This window comes from Otolemur garnettii, unplaced genomic scaffold (assembly GCF_000181295.1).
Source record: "Otolemur garnettii isolate 467f Iridium unplaced genomic scaffold, OtoGar3 scaffold00008, whole genome shotgun sequence".
Taxonomy (NCBI): domain Eukaryota; kingdom Metazoa; phylum Chordata; class Mammalia; order Primates; family Galagidae; genus Otolemur; species Otolemur garnettii.
In genome coordinates, this window is record NW_003852403.1 from 30,518,312 (window position 1) to 30,538,466 (window position 20,155).

Below are 20,155 nucleotides of genomic sequence, written 5' to 3' on the forward strand. Positions count from 1 at the left end.
AATACTCAAGGGGCAACTGAATGAAATAAATTGACTGTGACTACTGTACGACCAGTGTTACGATGCAAATGGAACATATAATGTAACTGCATAAAATTTATGAACAAATGTTTTAAAGGGACTGTTAGGAAAGACAAATAATTAGAAAAACATTATCAAGAAAGAGATATATAATTTAGAGACAGAATTTACTTCATATTAATAATTTAATAGACATGTGGCTTATAGAATATTTTGTTTTATCTTAGTAAGCATATGCATAGGCAACTAAAATAATTCAAATTTAACTGGGCAGCTGTTACTTTTTCTATCAGGCAACAGTCTTTATAGATTGCTTGTTAAAGTAAAATAGCAATTGAATTGACTGAATTTTAAGATGAATTACTCATGAAATAAAAACCCCACTTTTGATGTAACAACCTTGGAAAAAGAGGTCAATGAAGAAAAGAGTTACCTCTGCTGGGCGAGTCAAAAGTATGTTGTTATTTTTTGAGGCTTCTTCAGGGAATGTCTTGATTTTGAAAGAATTCTTTGAGATGGATTTCAACATTGACAATTTTCCTTATGTAAACAAGTCAAACAATAAACTTTTCAAGATGTATTTCTTCTAAGCCACAGGCATTTTGTGGGGGAAAAATATCTTTCTGAGAAATTCACTACCTACACAAGAGGTAAAAGAACAGGAAAATGGGTGATTGATGATATACTGTCTCTGCCCTATACCTAGAATACACAATAAATTGGCTCCCTTTCCTGTCCCAGGTTGGTGTTTGTATTCTTGCATTCTGATTATATCAGGTAGGTGCACACATATGTATACACATACACACATACATGTAATAGTTATATATAAAAGTTATTTTCTCTATATGTGTGTTATGTATACATAATTTAGGGTAATTTAAAATCATTTTACAACACTTGAAAGAAGCAGCCCTGACTATGCACAGATCTTCTGTAGGTTTTTTATTCTTATAAGTTCAAGATTATTCATAATATGATTCTCCTTGTTTGTTAACCTTACAGGTATTAAAGAAAAAAAAATATTCAATGACCCTTGCTAAGATACAGTAAGGCACACTTTATTCAGCACCATTGCCATAGACAATGGGATTTTGCAGTCTAGCAGAGAGATTAGGCTCAACTAATTCCATAGAGTTACAGGAGTGAGAATTTGTAGCCAACAAACAGGGTGGCAGCATCAATGGATGCAACCCTCCTCAAAGCAAAAACATCAGAAAGGGTGATGATTTTGGTTAGGTGAATCTCACAGTGTTCTTGCTGAAGGCAAACCAGGGTGTTCAGATATCACCTGGGAATAGTGGAGGTTGAAGAAACTGATCAGTTATTGAGAGTGGGAGATTCTTGCTATACTGACATAGAAGAGTTCTTGTTGAAATTGGATTTTTCAAGGAAGCACCCAAATGGATCTAAGAGAAGCTTCAGAACCCTAAGCATGATAAAGCAAAGAATCTTTACCAAGGCAGAATCCTTTGTTCTATCAGATACTGGATCATATACGTCTGCCTTCAGCTGGATATAATAATGTAAAATGGAATGTTATGTTCCTTTTACAACTTAATATTTATATTTTATAGCTTAATTTGACTTCAAATTATCTGTGGATTGAAAGCTATGTAAAATATTTGATAACAGTGTTTTAAAATGCCTAGTTTTGAAATGTGAGTGCTTTCAAATTATAGTTTTGACAAAATCATCTTAAATGATATTAAAATTTTTTATTATTTACTTTTACCAGGCATGTCTAAAAATAAACCAAATAAACTCTTATTCCATCTTTGTTGTTCATCACTGAGTTTATAAATGCATGTGGTCAAATAGATGATCCCAAAAAGACATAATTGTATTGTTTTTATAGCTGAATAGTGTTATATTTTGTGTGTATGTATATGTGTGTACATATATACACACACTATATATGTATATGTGTGTGTATATATATAAAATGTATGTATAATATATATGTGTATATACATATATATTATATGTACATATCATATTTTCTTTATCCAATCATCAATTGATGGACACTTGGATAATGCTATACCTTTGCAATTGTGAAATATGCTGCAATAAACATATATATGTAGATATCTTTTTTGACATAAGGGTTTATTTTCCTTTCTGGAGATACTTAGTAGTAGGACTGCAGGATAAATAGTAGTTCTATTTTTAGGTATTTGAGAAACCTCTATCCTGTTTTTCATAGAGTTTGTACTAATTTACATTCCCACAGTGTGTAAGTATTCCCTTTCTCAACATCCTCACCAACATAACTCCCCCCTTTTTTACTTTTTTTAAAAAAAAATTTTAACTGGTGTAAGATGATATCTCATTATGGCTGGTGTTTTAATTTGCATTTCTCTGATGATTAGTGGTGTCTTTCACAGTAATGTAGTTGGGAACTGAATGCCATTATCTTAAGAGAAACAATTCAGAAACAATCAAACACTACATGTTTTCAGTTATAAGTGGGTGATAAAGAATGTACTTATGGACATAGAGTGTGGAATGATAGACATTGGAGACTCAGAAGGAGATTGAGAAGTGGATAGGTGATTAAAATATCACTTAATTGTTACAATACATATTATTCAGGTGATAGAGACCTTACCACAACCCAATATATGTTACAAAATTGCACTTGTACCCTTTAAAGTTATACAAAGTTTTAAAAAGAGAGTATTACCATGGTTCAGAGCTATAGGTGCTAAGAAAATGTGGAAAAGAAAGGCAGGAAAGGAAATCTATTTAAAAATCTGCGAGTAAGAATGCCATGCATAAGGAGACTCTCAGAGGACTTCATTGTTTTTATATGTTCAGTCTATACAAATTATCAGACAACTCAAAGATCTTAAAACTATGAATAGCTGTATGCAACTTCAGCCTGGAATGGTCACACACGGTACCTACAATATGGTTGAGATCACATTTAATGATGTTTCCATCAGAAACATGAAACAAGGAGATCATCTAAAAGTTATGCCAAACATGACTTGGGTCAACTTGAGTAATAGTTACTTCATAATATGGGGGGAAATGAGAACATTATTATCTTTCTTAATTAGATTAAATCCATAGGTAAATGATCTCAGCATCCTGTCTACCTTGACTAGCAGAGCTACTTAAGCTAAAACACAACCATCATTACTCCAACTCCCTCTCAGCCTCAGTAGAATCTGGTCAGTGCTCAGTTATAGGAATGTTACTTTCTTGCTTACAAATGTTTGAGAGTACTAAGAAATCTGCAAGACTTTTTCCATTGTGGAATGCCTCATGGTGAGTTCCTCATTAACCCTTGGTTACTAGCATCTTGGCTTCAGGTATGGCTTAGCAGTCTCCAGTAATGTTTTAAAGATCAATTATGAGGAAAGTGATGAAGGAACCCTTCTCAAATCTCTACCACAAACTTGATCAGCCACATAGTGGATGGTTTTCACCTTTAAACATTAATTTTTATGGCTTTGTCTTTCCCAATTTGATACTAGATCTGTGTGTATTACCTGGGGCAAAGACCAGGCTCATTTGGATTGTACCCTCAATTATAACTCCCCTGTTACATGACCCTGACCTTTTTAGACTTTCTTTACCCTACCTTAATAACTACCACTTCTTCCTGGTCTATCTACCTATGTACTCCATGTGGTCATTTTCTTGTCTTATCTTTACATTTTGCTTTTGTCATCTGCTTAGTCTTAAGTTTTGAACAGATGCTCCTTCATCCTTAGGACCTTCTGTTATTGAAGACAAGCATTTTTCATTAGGTCAACAAAACTCTCCTCTAATGCACAATTCAACAAAAGCCTTGCCCAGTCCCGCTCCAAAAAATGAGAATGTTAGGATTAGATTACTTTTTAATTGCTAAACTGTGATCAAAACTTAAGTACTCAGTATCATGGCATGACTAAGCCGGAATTTGTTATTCACCACAGTGGCTTGGTATGGAGATAATTTAATATATTGTTCTTTTGGTAAATAGTTCTTGTGTTTATCAACTGCATTTTATCTCCATGATTAAAGGATAAATAGATAAAGTAGCTATCAAATACAACCACTGCAAAGACCTCTTCTAGTGATACTTATTAAATTATATATGTTCTGATCAAAGAAATCTCTGTAGATATATCTGACGGGTAGATAATAACCTGTTGATCAATTTTGTGTCTATAGGAGAAAATGAGAGTATTAATATCTCTACACTTTCTAAATTAACATGTTTTATATTTTCAATCAATAAGGTGTGGTTTATGTATAACCACACTTTGTGGCCAGTAGCTGGTTTCATATGTAGGTTCTCTGTTCTGTTCTATAGATCAAGGTCTCTAACTTTGTGCCAGTACTCTGCTGTTTTGACCACTACAGACTTGTAGTATAACCTGAGGTCTGATAACATGGTTCTAAATAAATCACACTTCTTGACCTGCATAATTTAAAAAAATATTTAAAACACTTAAAATTTGGGAAAATTCCAATGTAAATATTTTCTAATTTGAATAATTGGAATATTGAGAACACTGTGCCTATCTCCTACCTACTTTATTCCCATTGCCACAGTCCTTACCATCCCTGCTGTTCTACCTATACCAAAGCTAAATATGATTAGGATGTTGTCCTTATTTTCATAGTAAATTAAAACATGACTAAAGATTTCTAATGTCCAGCTCTTTTTCTTGGAAATCTGGAAACAATATGGAAATCTGTTTATGAAACTCAGGAAAACACATATTTGTTATTTAGAAGTCCTGCCCTTTTGTTGACAATACATAAAAGAAATGTATCTGTCAAAAGAATGTACCTGCTTGCTGCATTCACGCTATCAGTTAGTCACTGGCTTTTGCTATAGACCAGAGGTCTACAAACTAAGGCCTATTTTCCAAACCCAGTATACCAACTATGTTTCTAAATGAAGTGTTACTGAAATGCAACCATGCTCATTCATTTACATATTGTCTGTGGTTGATTGTAATACATTATAAAAGTAGAATGGTTGCAACAGAATGACACTCTTAAGACATTTACTATCTGGCCTTTATAGAAAGTTTCAAGATTTATGCCATAGATGACACCCAGAAGGAAGTTGGAAGCCCCAACTTTGATGGATCTTAAAGCCAAAAATAATGTGAATAGAAAGTGACATAAGCATAAGGCAGGATATGATCAAGTATCAAATTTCTATTATAAGCACAAGAAACATTTATAAATATGATAAAAGTTAAGTAGTGAGAATTCATTATTAACTAAGCAGTTTGGGAAGGAATTCTTAGAGTCAACATGGTTGAACTATGTGCTAAATATATTTTAAGAAAATTTTATAAAACAATATCATTTTCATGATAATTTTTAATCCATTTTTATAAATCTTAATCTTTTCTAATCATTTTTTATAAAAATTTCATAACATTGCCATGACATAAAAGAAAATTTTATCAAGGAGAATTTACGGTGGTGGGAGAAGCACTTATGAACACTACCCACTTGCAAAATGCCCATATACCCTATTCATGAAACTTTATGTAGAATAAAATAAGTGATATAAACCCAATTATTCATTTTCTAACTCTACAAAATATTTTTCAAGAAAAATAAATAAATCATTCTTGGATAGAAGTATATTAATTATAATTTAATTTATAAATTTTATAGCATTACATTTCAAAAATACACATTAGAGTCTGTTTGCTATAAGATTCTCTATTCTAAAAGATTATAAAGAATACAATTCTTTTGAATGAAGTGAAACAGCAGTAACTGTGCTTTTTGAGTCAACTCCATGGCAAATGGTGCATAAATCAATATAAGATGACACTTGTACAGCATCTATGTCCTTGAATGACATGAAGGAAATTCAACCATGTTATCACATTATTTATGACTTGATGGAAGGGCAGAATAGCTGGAACTTGTCAGCTGAAAGAGAGAGAGGAAGACAAAGAGTAAGTAGATCCAGACTGGAAACATGCTGCTCTACACTGAACCTTGAAATAGAAGAGATAGTTCAGGAAAACTATTTCTCAGGGAATGATTACAGCCTATTAATATCAAGATAGTCAGATCTTCTTTTGTTTGCAACTCCTCTTTCCTGACTTGCAACTCTTTTTCTTCAGAAATACAGAAATATATGAACAATAGAAGTTGCAATTACCAACAACAGAATTCAATGATGGTATTTAATATGCAGGCCAGACACGGTGGCTCAGGCCTGTAATCCCAGCATTGTGGGAGGCCAAGGCTGGTAGATTGCCTGAGCTCACAGGTTTGAGACCAGCCTGAGCCCAAGCAATACTCCATCTTTAAAAATAGCCAGACATTGTGGTGGGCACCTGTAGTCCTACTTACGTAAGAGGCTGAGACAAGAGAATCACTTGAGCCCAAGAGTTTGAGGTTGCTGTGAGCTATGATGTCAGAGCACTCTAGTGAGGGTGACAAAAAAAAAGAAAGGAAAAGATAAAGAAAAGAAAATTTAGTATGAAAATAAAAAAGATAACACCTCTTTGTTTAAGGAGTAAGAAAGGACCAAGGAGTAGGATGATATCCAATCTGCGTCAAGGAGTATTTCCTGAAAGAATGATCTTTGTCCTAGTCTTGAAAGATGAGTAAGAGTCACCCAGTTTAGATGGTTCCAGGGATTATGGAGAAAAGAGGCGAGTGTTGTAGAAATAGGGAAAGAATAGAAATGAAAAATAGCAAAGTCTCACACTATTCACCAAGTTAGAAAATGAAGAGTCATCTTTACCATAATGTTTTCCCCATTATATCCTAAATATTCCACACACTTGTATATACATACATATCTTTGTGAGTGTATATAGTTATATATTTGTGTATATATCTGTATATGCATATATATACACATATATATATCTCAGAAGAAAACATTTAGATCTTATTTCAAGTACCTAGCTGAGTACCTTAGAACAATTTGTAGAACCAATTAGTTAAAAATAAAAATTAAATAAATATTTGCTGGTGCTGCTAATTGTTTTCAGTATTTTGCATTATTGTATGCCTTATTTATTGCAATCAAATTTTAACTATTCCTGTTGCCAATTTCATATATCTGAATTGTAAATAACATGTCATTTCTATATTTATACATTTCAATCATTAAGCTTTGATAACTTGGACATGCTACTGTGATAAGATAAAAATGGCATAACACACTTAAAAAGCAACTTTAAAAACAGAAGAACTTTTTTCATTAGTTCTACCTATTTTCTTAAAGACATATTAATAATTTCAAATATAAACACATATATTTATGTCCAAAAGTTGTTAAGTAATGAATTTGCCACTGTGTGCTTACATTGGCAGCACTGAACAAACAACTCAGTAAGGTTTCATAACCTTGGTATATCAGTGTCTCTCAGCTATGTTTGTGTTGATGTGTGGCAGTGTCTTGCTGAGTGGGGTAATTATTGTTGTCGCATATTTTTGCATGCCATCACAAGAATGTTGGAGCTTGAATTAGAGCAATGAAAGAATATTAAATTTCTTGTTAAACTTGGCAAGAATGGAAGTGAAACCAAGGACATGTTTGTCCACATGTATTGTCATAATGCCATGAAGAAAACAGCAGCATAAAAATGGATTAAACATGTTGTGTAGGGAAAAGGCAGCGTCACTGAGAAAGAGTGGTCAGGGTGGCCAGTAATGAGCAGAACTGATGAAAACATTAGATAAATTTATCAAATTGTGTGTCAAAATTGTCAGCTGACTGTGAGAGCATAGCAGACAAAGTAAGCATCTATAGAGAAATAGGAAAATCTTAACTGAAAATCTTGACATGAGAAAGGTATGGTTCTTGCATCATAACAATGCACCAGCCCATATAGTAATGTATATGAGGGAGTTTTTAGCCAATAAACAAAAACTGGATTGGAACACCCTCCCTATTCACCTGATCTGGGCCCCCAGTGACATTTTTCTTTGTCTCCAAATAAAGGAATATTGAAAGGAAGACAATTTGATGACATTCTGTCCTTCAAAGGTAATACAATAATAGCTCTGATAACCATTCCAGAAAAAGAATTCCAAGATTTCTTTGAAGGGTGGTGAAGATGCTGGCATCAGTGCATAGCTTCCCAATAAGAGTAGATTGAAGGTGACTGTAGTGATATCAGCAGTGAAGTATGTAGCACTTTTTCTAGGATGAGTTCTCAAAGTTAATTGTCAGATCTTGTATTTGCATAAAAATTCAAATAATCTAAATACATAACAATAAGTAAACATAATTAAATATTGGGAGGTTTGAAAAAATTGCCTATGATGTACAATGTATACCATTTATATAATGAATATACCAAAAACCTAGACTCTACTGTACACAATATACACATGTAACAAAATCAGACTTGTATCCTCCAACTCTATTAAAATTTAAAAAATTTTGAAACTATTGGCATTTTATTTCAATAGAATGTTAATGCAACTACTAAAAATAAAAACTATCAATGCATATACTCACATGAAAAAAGCTTATATAAGTACATATCAATGTAAGTAAAAAAATGAAAATGTAATGGGTTTTTTTTTGCAGTTTTTGACCTGGATTGGGTTTTTGAACTCACCACCTCCAGTATATGGGGCCAGTGCCCTACTCCTTTGAGCCACAGGCACTGGCCTGAAAATTTAAATTTTTATAAACAATAATTACCATAAAGATTTAAAATTATGCATATTTTTAAAATGAAAGTTTATATATAACTATATATATATAAATATATACAATATGTGATTATGTGCATACAAAAATATGGAAAAGATCACAGGCATTAGTTTTAACATTACTTTCTTCCAAACTAAGAAATTTGAAGAGTAAAGAGTCTTTCAATCATGGTCTCATGGAGTTAAGGATTCTTTTAATTAAAATGAACACATATTTCAGTAACAGTTTAAAAATTAAAAAGAATTACAATATGTACAAGAAATGTACATATTGAAAACAAATAGTTTGAAACAAAAAAAGTGTCTTACAATGGTGATAGATAATTTTTAGGTTTTTAAAAATAGTTTATATTTATCTCTAATAAGCATTATTACTCTTAAAAGAAAAATGTATCAATTTTTATCTTTATGAGCAGTCTGATCTGTTTGGTGGCCACATTATTTACCTACTCATTTCTTTCCTCTTGGTGTTCTCTAGGCAGTAGTGAATACTCTTAAATCAATAGTATTGCTTTAAGCAGAATATCTGCCTTTGGTAAACTAAGTAAAAAGATACATCACACAATTTTCGTGTGCAATAACATGCTTTCTTTCTTACCAATTCTACTTCTTCAAAACCACCTTCTTCAAATTCTACAAACAAAAGTCATAAAAATTTTAAAATCTTCATGTCTTTGACATGATAATCTTTCTCTACTCCTACAATATTCCCAGAGTAGTAGAAGATGTCATTCAGAGGTAAATGCCCCGCTGTCATAAACACTCGGCTTTCCGGGCTCAGTGCTTATGGAACAGGAGGAGTTTATTGCCTTATACATTATCTCTAGTCATGGGATTATTGCTTACAGCATTGAACTGCTTGAAAATGAGAGTTGTGGCTCTTCATAACCACAGGTGGGTTCTTCTCTCTATAACAAAAGGAGATTTATAATGTGAAAACAGAATAAAATTCTATGCCAAGACATTAACTTGGTTTTATTACTAGCCTTAGAGAAAGTGTTTTTTACTGAAATACTAAATATGAGCTGTAATAAGAAAACACATTTGGATACATGAGTGGAAATGTATAAATATTTTAAAGAAATACAGACGAGTATATTCTATATTTAAATTCTTTTACTTAAATATATTTTATTTCAAGATCTCTTGGCTATTTAAAAGGTACTGTATATCTATGTTCAGTAAGAAATTATTCAATGGTTCAATGAATTCCAATGCACATGCAAGTGAATTTTTCATCAGGCTGAATTAACAAAGGAAAATCCCTGGATTCTGTTGTGTAATTGTAATATTATTTGTTATGGTTGACATAATGTAGAGATTCTGTTGCCTTTCACTTTTTACTTCAAGAGTTTAAAAACAGATGTTTTATCATTATTTCCTATATATCGCCTAAGAATTGTTTAAGAAGAATATTTTTGTTTTTAATTTCCAAGTATTTATGTTTCTAGTCTTCTTTGTTTTTTTTTTCTAGTTTTTTTTTTACCCTAGATGTAAAGATTATAGTCTTTTACATATTATTTCTATTCTTGGGAAACATGAAATAATTTAGTACTAGCATTATTCAGAATACGTATATCACTAAATGTTAAGGTCCATTTGATCTATCAAATACTGAGGAAACAAATTTAAGTTTATATTATTTTTACCCTTTTCTCTACTTTTCTTGTGTATTTTGAAGTATTGTCATTTGCTCACTCATTCACTTACTTCTTTAGTCAAAGACTTTTACTGAACATAAAATTATACCTTTCTTTGTGGATCTATAGAAAAAAACACTAAGAATGGAACCAATATAAATCCAGGTTCATGGAGCATTTACATTATTGATAGAAACAAGGGAAAATAAATAAGTAAAATGCAAACTATGGAATTTCAAAATTATGAGACACCCTATGAAGAAAAACAATGCAGAGAAAGAGGAAGAGAAAACAAGAAATTGAATGTTGCTATATAAAATAAGATAGAAAAAGCAAACAGCAAAAGGCCTGATATTTCAGAAGATTCATGTAGAAATGAAGAAGTGGAATGCATAAATCTGGATATTGACATTCAAAGCAAAAAGAAAGCAATGGCAAAGACCCTGACCCCCAAATTAAAGCTTATATTTGAAGTGTCAAAGAAAGAGAAAAAACAAGGTAGCTGGAGCACAATGACCAGAGTAGATGGGGTAGAAGATGATGTCAGATGGGAAATATGAAAGTTCACTTTTTTGACCTGGCCTTCAGACAGTGTAGACAACAGGAGGCCAATGTCATTTTCCTGTAAGACAGATTTACATCTGCATTCACTTTGCTTTTCTCAGAAAAACCTGAAGACGTTACTAAGGATGGTGCAAGTATTGAGAATAAAGTTTAGTTTACTGTCCCACTGAAGCTGTAAAGAAAAAAGAAATATCTCGAGATCCCTGCAAAATTCATTCTGCCAAAAGGGAGTGAGAGTAAGAACTGAGTCACACAAGCACTGCCATCCTCTCCCCAATGAGGTACAGGAGAAAAGAAAAGAGAAGCCCCAAAGGGGCTTAGAAAATGACTAAACAGATTGTTATCATTGGACACTGTATGGGAGGGAAAGAAGCCTGGTTGGCAAGGACTCTTTTTATACAGATAAGCCTCATGATAACAGCCCTTAGGGAAACATTTTATTCAGACATTTAAAGATGGCAGTCTCGCATCAAACCTGTCCCTGATCAAATAGGCAGAGAGCAGCTGCATTTAACAATAATTGTCTGCAGATGTAAATTTCTCCCCAGAATCCCCATCTAGATAGCCTTACAGCCTTATTCCCATTTGCCTGCAACTTTCTCAAAATATGCCAAAAAATATTTTGGACTAAAATATTTTTTATTTTGTTCATCTCCTCCCCACCCCCTACCCCCCCCAAAAAAAAAACCCTCCTTCAAAATATACAGTCCGTATTAAATGAATATGTACCAGTTACAACCTTGGGACTATAATGTAAATAAACATTTAAATGTCAATTACAAGTTTATTATCACAGATGCAAACAGAGAAGAGATATACCCTTCTTCCGCCCACCTTGGGAATATCACAACATTGAATATTTCCTACAGCCCTTTTCTAAATGTTCATCTTACACAGATTAACTGACTACTAAAGAGAACATCACAAGAATACTGTCAGTTGCCTTATTTCTTACATCCTTTGTTCCTTCACTTTCCTGTACACCCTCTTTTTCCTCTAAATGCTTTGAAAACTTCAAATGTTTTGAAAATTTTCAACTTCTACAGAAAGTGCAACCCACAACAGATACTTTGTGAACTGTGCTTTTCCCAGGTGCATCCTTAAGATTTTAGCTTAAAACTTAATCAGTTGACTGTGTCTTTTGTCTTCTGGTCCTTATTATTTGTGTTAACAGTCATAATGTTAGGTCCATCTGGAGGTGGATGTTTGCTGGTTCTTGACTCCAAGGAGCTGATGATGGAGTGATCACAAATACAAAGCAATCACAACCAACATATGTTTATTGCAGAACAAAAGCAAACTCTAGAATATCTCTCCAAGAGCGAGATGGGTCCCTCTCCATAAGTGGTAAAGAGACCCCAAAGTCTGAACACGCTCATCTTTTCTAAGCTAACTAGTTTATCCTACCTTTCCATTGGTATGATTGGCTGTTGCGTCTCACCTTTGGTGTAATTGATAGGTTAGGGTTACATAACAAACTTATTTTTGTATCACTTATTTTATATTAAATCATAGCTGTGTACATTAATACATAGCTGGGTACAATATGTTGGTTTTATAACAATTTGAAATACTTACAACAACTGGTTAACACAGCCTTTACTGCACTTTCTTAATTATTGTGTTATGACATTTATACTCTTCACCTAGTAGATTTGACATGTATCCTTGTAAAATGCACCGTAAGTGTGGTCCAACCAATTACCCTCTGTCCACCCATCCTCCCTCCTCCCCTCCCCCTCCACTACTCCCTTCATCCTGGGCAACAGTTGGATTATAGCTTTCATATCGAAGTGTAGTTGATTATATATTGGTTTCATAGTAGAGCTGAGTACACTGGATACTTTTTCTTCCATTCTTGAGATACTTTGCTAAGAAGAATATATTCCAGCTCCATCCTTGTAAACATAAAAGAGGTAAAGTCTCCATCTTTTTTAAAGCTGCATAATATTCCATGGTGTACATATACCACAATTTATTAATCCATTCATGGGTCAATGGGCACTTGGGATTCTTCCATGACTTAGAAATTATGAATTGGGCTACAATAAACATTCTGGTGCAAATATCTTTATTATAAAGTGATTTTTGGTCTTCTGGTTATATACCTAGTAGAGGAATTTCAGGATTGAATGGCAGGTCTATTTTTTGATCCCTAAGTGATCTCCAAAATTCTTTCCAAAAGGAGGATATTAGTTTGCATTTCCACTAGCAGTGTGGAAGTATTCCCTTTTCTCCACATCCACACCAACATCTATAGTTTTGGGATTTTATCAAACTTCTTAATATGCATGTGTCTTCCCCAACCTTCCTAAAGAGCACATGGGTCAAATTGTGCAATTTCAATTATATGATAATGAACCCATTTTAGTGTGTGGTCACTAGGGCCTCCTTACTTCAGGTTCCCATTGGGGAATAGTCCCTATCCTTAACCTGATTCCTACTCTCTGCCTTCAGCCTCTGGCCTTTGTCTTCTGTACTATCAAGAGAGAAATCTGGGAGCCCAGAGGTAAGTCACCTCCGAGACCCAGCTTACCCCTGCCCTACCTATTAAGGAAAGCAGCTAGGGGCAAAAAGGGCACATCTCCTCCCACCCCAGGTGCAGCGAGAGAAACTGGAGGTCCAAGTGGCACATCACCTCCCTCAGAGCGAGACGGGCCAAGTGAGTCCACATGTGAAGTGGTGTGCTGGTGCACAGCCACCGATGCACTGATGGCAGATTTGGCATGAGCCTGGCTGTGCTTGGTGCAGGGCACAAGGAGATGGCACACAGGCCAAGCCAGCACTGCCCAACAATAATTTATCTTATACGAAATTAGACCGTAACACTTGTCCTTATAGCGCACATGAAGAATGTATGAGGGTATGTGTCTGTACTACTAAAATATGACAGCAACCCCCAAAGTCGTCTCATAATTACACATCAGATTTCTGTGTAATATGCATTTCAAACATTTTTGTCACGTATCTAGATATCCAGATGTGGGATGTAAAGTTATTTGTCTACATACAGATATTTTTTATCGTGAAGAAACATTGGAGAGACATTCTCTGATATTCTGGTGATTGCTGAAATATGTACTATGAAACAGAAAAGTTGAAATATGATGTTTTCATAAAAGGAAACACACCGGCCTACATGTGCCTACTTAGGCACAAGGTAAAATGTCTGAGTCTGAGTAGACTATTGATACTAAATCAGAGACCTTAACTTTTTATTTGACTTCTGAGAGTGAACACCCTAAGGGAACATAGGAATGGGAATGTGTCGTATGCCTAGCATTTCAAGAAGCAGTGGCATTCCTGATTCTGTCTTTACTTCCCTCCAACAGAAGGGTCTAATGTTGGTTTCTGTTTGTGTGTGTGTTTATTTTCTGGGGCAGCATCTGTGGCTCAACGGAGTAGGGCACTGGCCCAATATGCTGGAGGTGGCAGGTTTAAACCCAGCGCGGCCAAAAACTGCAAAAAACAAAAAAGTCTTTATTTTTAAGAAAAATGTTTAATATGCAAAACAAAAACAGAACAAAGGAAACAGAATAACAATAACAATCATGCCTTTCTTGGGGGCATGTGCTTTCTAGCACATAAAATTTGAGTATTTTACACAAAACACTAGGGATATGTAAATTCTTAATAGTTGATTAACTAAAACCCTGAAATAGACTCCCGAAAATACTACTAATCGCCAGTAAGTGAAGTGCACAGATGTATATTATTGGCTTGAGAGACAATAGAGGGTATATAAGCAATTTTTTCCTGTTATTTACCTTACATTTACATATGAAGTTTTCTCCTCTATTAGTACCAACCTGAGAGTGAAACACACTAGCTCTTCTTGGCATTCCATATACAGTAGACCCTCCAGAGTTGACCACTTCCCTATACTGACCACTTTCTTCAATTGACCTAATTTCATAGACTGGCCATGCATCACACATACATATCAGTATGGCAGGCCTAGGTCCATATGTTGCCCCATTTGTTACAGCTCCGTGGGTGGTCAACTTACAGAGGTTCTACTGTATAAGAAAGTGGCTTAGCATGTTAGGTAAAATATTTGATGTGAGCAAGTTCAATGACTTGCCCAAAGTCACAAGACTACAAAGTGGCAAATCTGAAATTTAAAACTAAGATATTAACCCCAAATCCAGATATTTCTCTCAAAAGTCTGGCTAAAAATAAGATGCTTGGATGGATAACTTCTGCTTCCTCTTCAAGCAGGACTGTTCCAGTAAGACTTTCTCCTGATCAGCTCAAATTGACTCTCACAAAAAAATTCTACAAAGATGTGAGAAGTTTTCATTAAAATGTTTGTTTAAACATTGTGTTACATTTTAGAAATATCTTTACTTCTACCTGTGATTACTGCTTGTGACTATAATGAACGTTCATCCTTGTTGTGTTTGTTTTTTCCTAAATGATATGGTCTTTATATTCAGTGAATTCTTTTATGCCTGTTCATTAAAAAAGTGCAGAGATAAAATATTATCCTGCTAACTGGCAGCATACCCACTTGGGTACAACTCTCCTTAGGTTCTCTTTTACTCTTTGGTGAGTGAACATTGGCCAAGCAAAGTGAGACAGTCATTCCCACCTCCCCAATTTTAGCACAGGAATATGAGGAGAGGGGAGGAGAGGGGAGGGGGGATGGTGGGTGGAGGGAAGGTGATTGGTGGGATCACACCTATGGTTCATCCTATAAGGGTACATGTGAATCTCTCTAAATGTAAAATATAAATGTTTTAACACAATAACTAAGAAAAAGACATGAAGGCTATGGTAACTAGTTGGATGAAAGTATTTCAAATTGTATATAGAAACAGTATACTGTACCCCATGATAGCATTAGGGTACACTGCTATGATTTAATAAAAAGAATCAGGATATACTATATCATTAGTAGTTTGATTCTAAGAATGCAAGTTGTGCTGTTGTAAACAGGTTGCAAATAATATATCTTCTCCTTCATTGCGTTATCCCTTTGAAAATATCAGCTGTTTATACTAACTTACTTTAGCCTCTTTTGCAACATTTTGTTAAAATATTAGCAGAAATCTCATTTTATATGGGGCTTTTTGTACTTCTACTAATACAGAAAGAGATGTAAGTTCTATTACAAATATTATTAAAATAAAATTGTGTGTTTGCTAATAATTAAATATACTTAAGCTATTGAACATATTTATGTTTCAAAACATTTTTTTAAAAAAGAAATCTATTGATTTTAAACAGTTGGTCCATTAGCCAGGTATGGTGGCATATGCCCATAGTCTCAGCTACTCAGGAGGCTGAGCCAGGAGGATCCATTGAGCCCAGGAGATAGAGTCTACAATGAACTATGATAGTGCTGCTGCACTCCAGCCTCGGTGACAGAGTGAGACCCTGTCTCAAAAAGGAAAAAAAAAAAGTCTAAAATTGTTTAGTAACAAAATTGAAAACTATTTGTTTTTACTTTTAAATAGGTTTTACTTTCACATAATCATGATTTCCTAGAAAGTGATCACAATATAATTTTACCATGAGTAGACTGCTTTTTTTTTTTTTTTTGAGACAGAGTCTTGTTGCCCTCTATAAAGTGCAACAGCATCACAGCTCACAGTAACCTCCAACTATTGAGCTCAAGTGATTTCCTTGTTTCAGCCTTGCTAGTAGCTGGGACTACAGGTGCCCACCACAATGCCCGGTAATTTTAGAGATGGGAATCTCATTGTTGGTCAAGCTGTTCTTGAATCTATGAGGTCACACAGTCTACCCAACTCAGCCTCCCAGAGTGCTAGGATTACAGGCATGAGCCACCATGCTCAGTCTTGCTTTTTGGCTTCTTTGAAAATATTTACGAGTGAGTAAAATTAGTCAATTAGTATCTAGTTTCTATAGGCAAAATCTTTACTAAAGTAAAATATGTTATACAATGTATTATTTGTTAAATAAAATTACTAGAATTTATTTTTGTATAATGGGGGTATATTTTATATATGTATTCATCACTACGCTAGGTTCTATTTCAAGAAGGAAATAAAAATTAAAATATTTTCTATGGTAACTTTCTTTACAGATCTTACCTGTTCTATATACAAGATGAGATTAAAGGCACATGAAGAAATTGAAGAATTACACAAAAAGGTAAACCAAAAAAGATCCTTTGGTTTTACATGACGTAAACCTAAATCAAAGAAGACTTACCAGAATATTAAACCTGCTCATGTATTTGAAATGCCCATGTGCACAAGGCGAGTCTCATTTCTGTTTTCCCACTTTATCCCACTTTTCTCTTCTTTCTCTCATCTTTTCCCTGTCTTTACCCAAACTTCCCCTTTTTTCTACCTCTATCGCTGTTTGTTCAAACCACACATCTTTCTCCAGTTACTTGTCTCTTTCTTTACCTTCCTGTCTCTTTTTCCAACACTTTTCTTACTTGCCTGCCCATCTCTATGTGAGTTCCAGGTGAGAATAATAGAGAAGGAAATTAACAGAAAATTCAATAAGATCAAAATTTAATGTTTTTCAGATCTAGGCAATAGAGGAGACCGGAATGTGCTACCCCAAAACATGTCCCTTTCACATGAGGATTACTTTGAGCTAATTTTTTGAGAAACATCAGACTTAGACAGGTAAAACTCTTAAGGCAGTCTAAAAGTCGCTTTTGATGAAAAAAAGGAAATCTCCATTTGTAAGGGCATCTCCCTCTCTCAGAAGGATGACTAAATCACAGTAAAATTATCTCAATGGAGAAAGTACTAGCTTAAAGCTGCATAATAAACTCTACTCCATAACAGACCTTCCCTATCCTTTTCTCTCTTCATTCTTTAGCTAAAGATAGTTGTATGCATGAATTCTAAGCTTTGTGATTTACCCATTTTTCCCAAGGTATACATGAGATATACATGGTAATAAATGGGTGCTTCACTCTTGTTAGTCTATCTTTTGTTATATAGGGTTCCCAGCTAAAAACATAGTAGGGTAGACGGGAATTTTTTTTTTCTCTGCCCCTATGGCAGCTTCATGAAATTTTGACAACTCCAAATCCAGAGACCAAGGCTTCTTATCTTTTTCTCCATCCTAGGCACAGGGATTCTCTTCTCAAATTCCACTCATTGTCCAAAATGGCTGCTGGTGCTCTAGCCACTACGTGTGTGTTCCAAATGAGTAATAAAAGTAAAATAGTAAACCCCCCACCCCACCAACTGAACTGACCTGCTCTTGACCCCAGAGAAGCCTTAAAAGCTGATTCCTGGCCATGTCGGGATAGTGGGTCAGGCACACCTCACTATACTCCCTCGCTCACTACCTGACTTTAAGCTTTCTTGCTTAATAGCTAAACAGAAATCAACCCTTTTAAAGACTTGCCCCACTGCAGATTTATACAATAACTGACCAGCGTTCTTTACTGATAATGTAACAGTGCAAGGGAAGCTAAGCATAACTAGCTCCGTTTGCTTCTGAATCCTTGTGATAATATCCTTAGGTTAACAGCTTCTACTGAGCTCTGCACATGGCTGAAAGAAAGACCACTCTTTCTTCACCCCTCACTACTTGGAAGATAAAAGAAAAACAGTATACATGCAACTACAATGCTATGCTAAAGATTTTTACTAATATCATGACTTCTGTACTTCAGGTTAATTGAACAAGGGCAAAAAAGTTTTATAACTCTCTTAGACCCTCACTAATTATTCAGATGTCTGCTGTCTGCCCTCAGTTATGTCTTGCAACCTAACCTCCACTTCCCTGTCTCTTAAAATAAAAAAAGAGCCCACAGTTCACACTAACTAACTTATCATGGTTCCTTAGAATGTTAGCCCATCATCTTCGCGGTTTACCAGCTTTCTGAAAAAATATAGCTTTTCTTGCCCCAACTTCTTGCCTCTTCACTTACTGTACACTGCAGTGAAAGGTACAAGCTTGAACTCAGGTACGGGAAGAGACCACTGACCATGAACCAGTCCCCACCAGTTCACAGAGGCTGTGCCCAGGATTCCCCCTGCCCTTTGTTTTCATTTTTCTTTTAAGATGAGAACCTGTATAGATATACAGAGCCTATTTTTAATACATTCAAATGTTAAGTCTCCAACCCCAGATGAACTTATTTACTGCATAGTACACATGAAATAACATAACCACATGAAATAACATATACACATGAAATACTTTAAACATTTTTATAAAAAATAAAATCATAAAGTAAAATAATTTAATTTTCATAAGTTGATGAATACAACATGCCTGCTTCCTTACTAGACATGGGTGCGACCCCCTTCATGAATATTCATAGCTGTTCCTAAAACCTATTGAGTATGTATACTTAGTGGACAGTTTAAACATAAATTCTTCCCTACCCTGCCTTCCCTCAAAGTGCTGGCTTCCATTTCTACTTGAGGCTGCACTTCCCAGCCTGCAAGGTAATCAAACTGGAGGCTGCAACCCGTTGTAAGAAATAAAGCTCTCATCTCCAAATTTATGAACCTTATGATTCTTCAGTTGAGATAAGAAAAGGGAAGGTGAAAGGATGAAATAGAAAAAGGTCTATGCCAGAAAAATAATCTCCCTTTAAAAAGCTTTATGGGACAGTTTTCTAGCCATGTTCACAGATATCCTACTGGCTAGAGCTGTAGAAAACAGGCATCACCAGCTATAAGGAAAGTCAGCCAAATTCTTCTTTTTCTATTAGTAAGAAAATACAGAGTGGGTTTTGTGGAGGCAGCTAAAAGTTAATGCCCCTCAATGTTTTCCTCCATTGTTTCTAACAAAAAGGTTTACAGGATAATTTCCAGAAATAATTACTGAAATTTCTGAATTTTACTTATTTTCTCTTTAATGCCTTTTCTAAGTTAGCTAGCCCTAGAGAATTCTGTGCAGCTGCTACTATTCTCTAAATTTAATTTTAAACTTGTCTGTAGTAGAGGCTCTTCTTTATGTTTGTGTTTTGATACACGTATCTCCTAAAACATCTCTGGGAGATAGAAGCTTGAGACTGAACTGAAGATGGGAATAAAGGAGCACGTGTCCCAGGTGACCCCTGATAAGCATCCATGATACAGCCAGCTCACACCGCAGCAAAATGCAAACCCAAGAAGGATGAGTGCTTTTGTTCTTTTTGCTGCTACAAGAAGAAATCAAACAATGGTTCTGACACTGAGAACAAATATAAAATATCAACAACAGGGTGGTCCTGTGGCTCAAACGGGGTAGGGCGCCAGCCCCACATGCCAGAGGTGGTGGGTTCAAGCCCAGCCCCAGCCAAAAACTGCAAAAAAAAAAAAAAAATT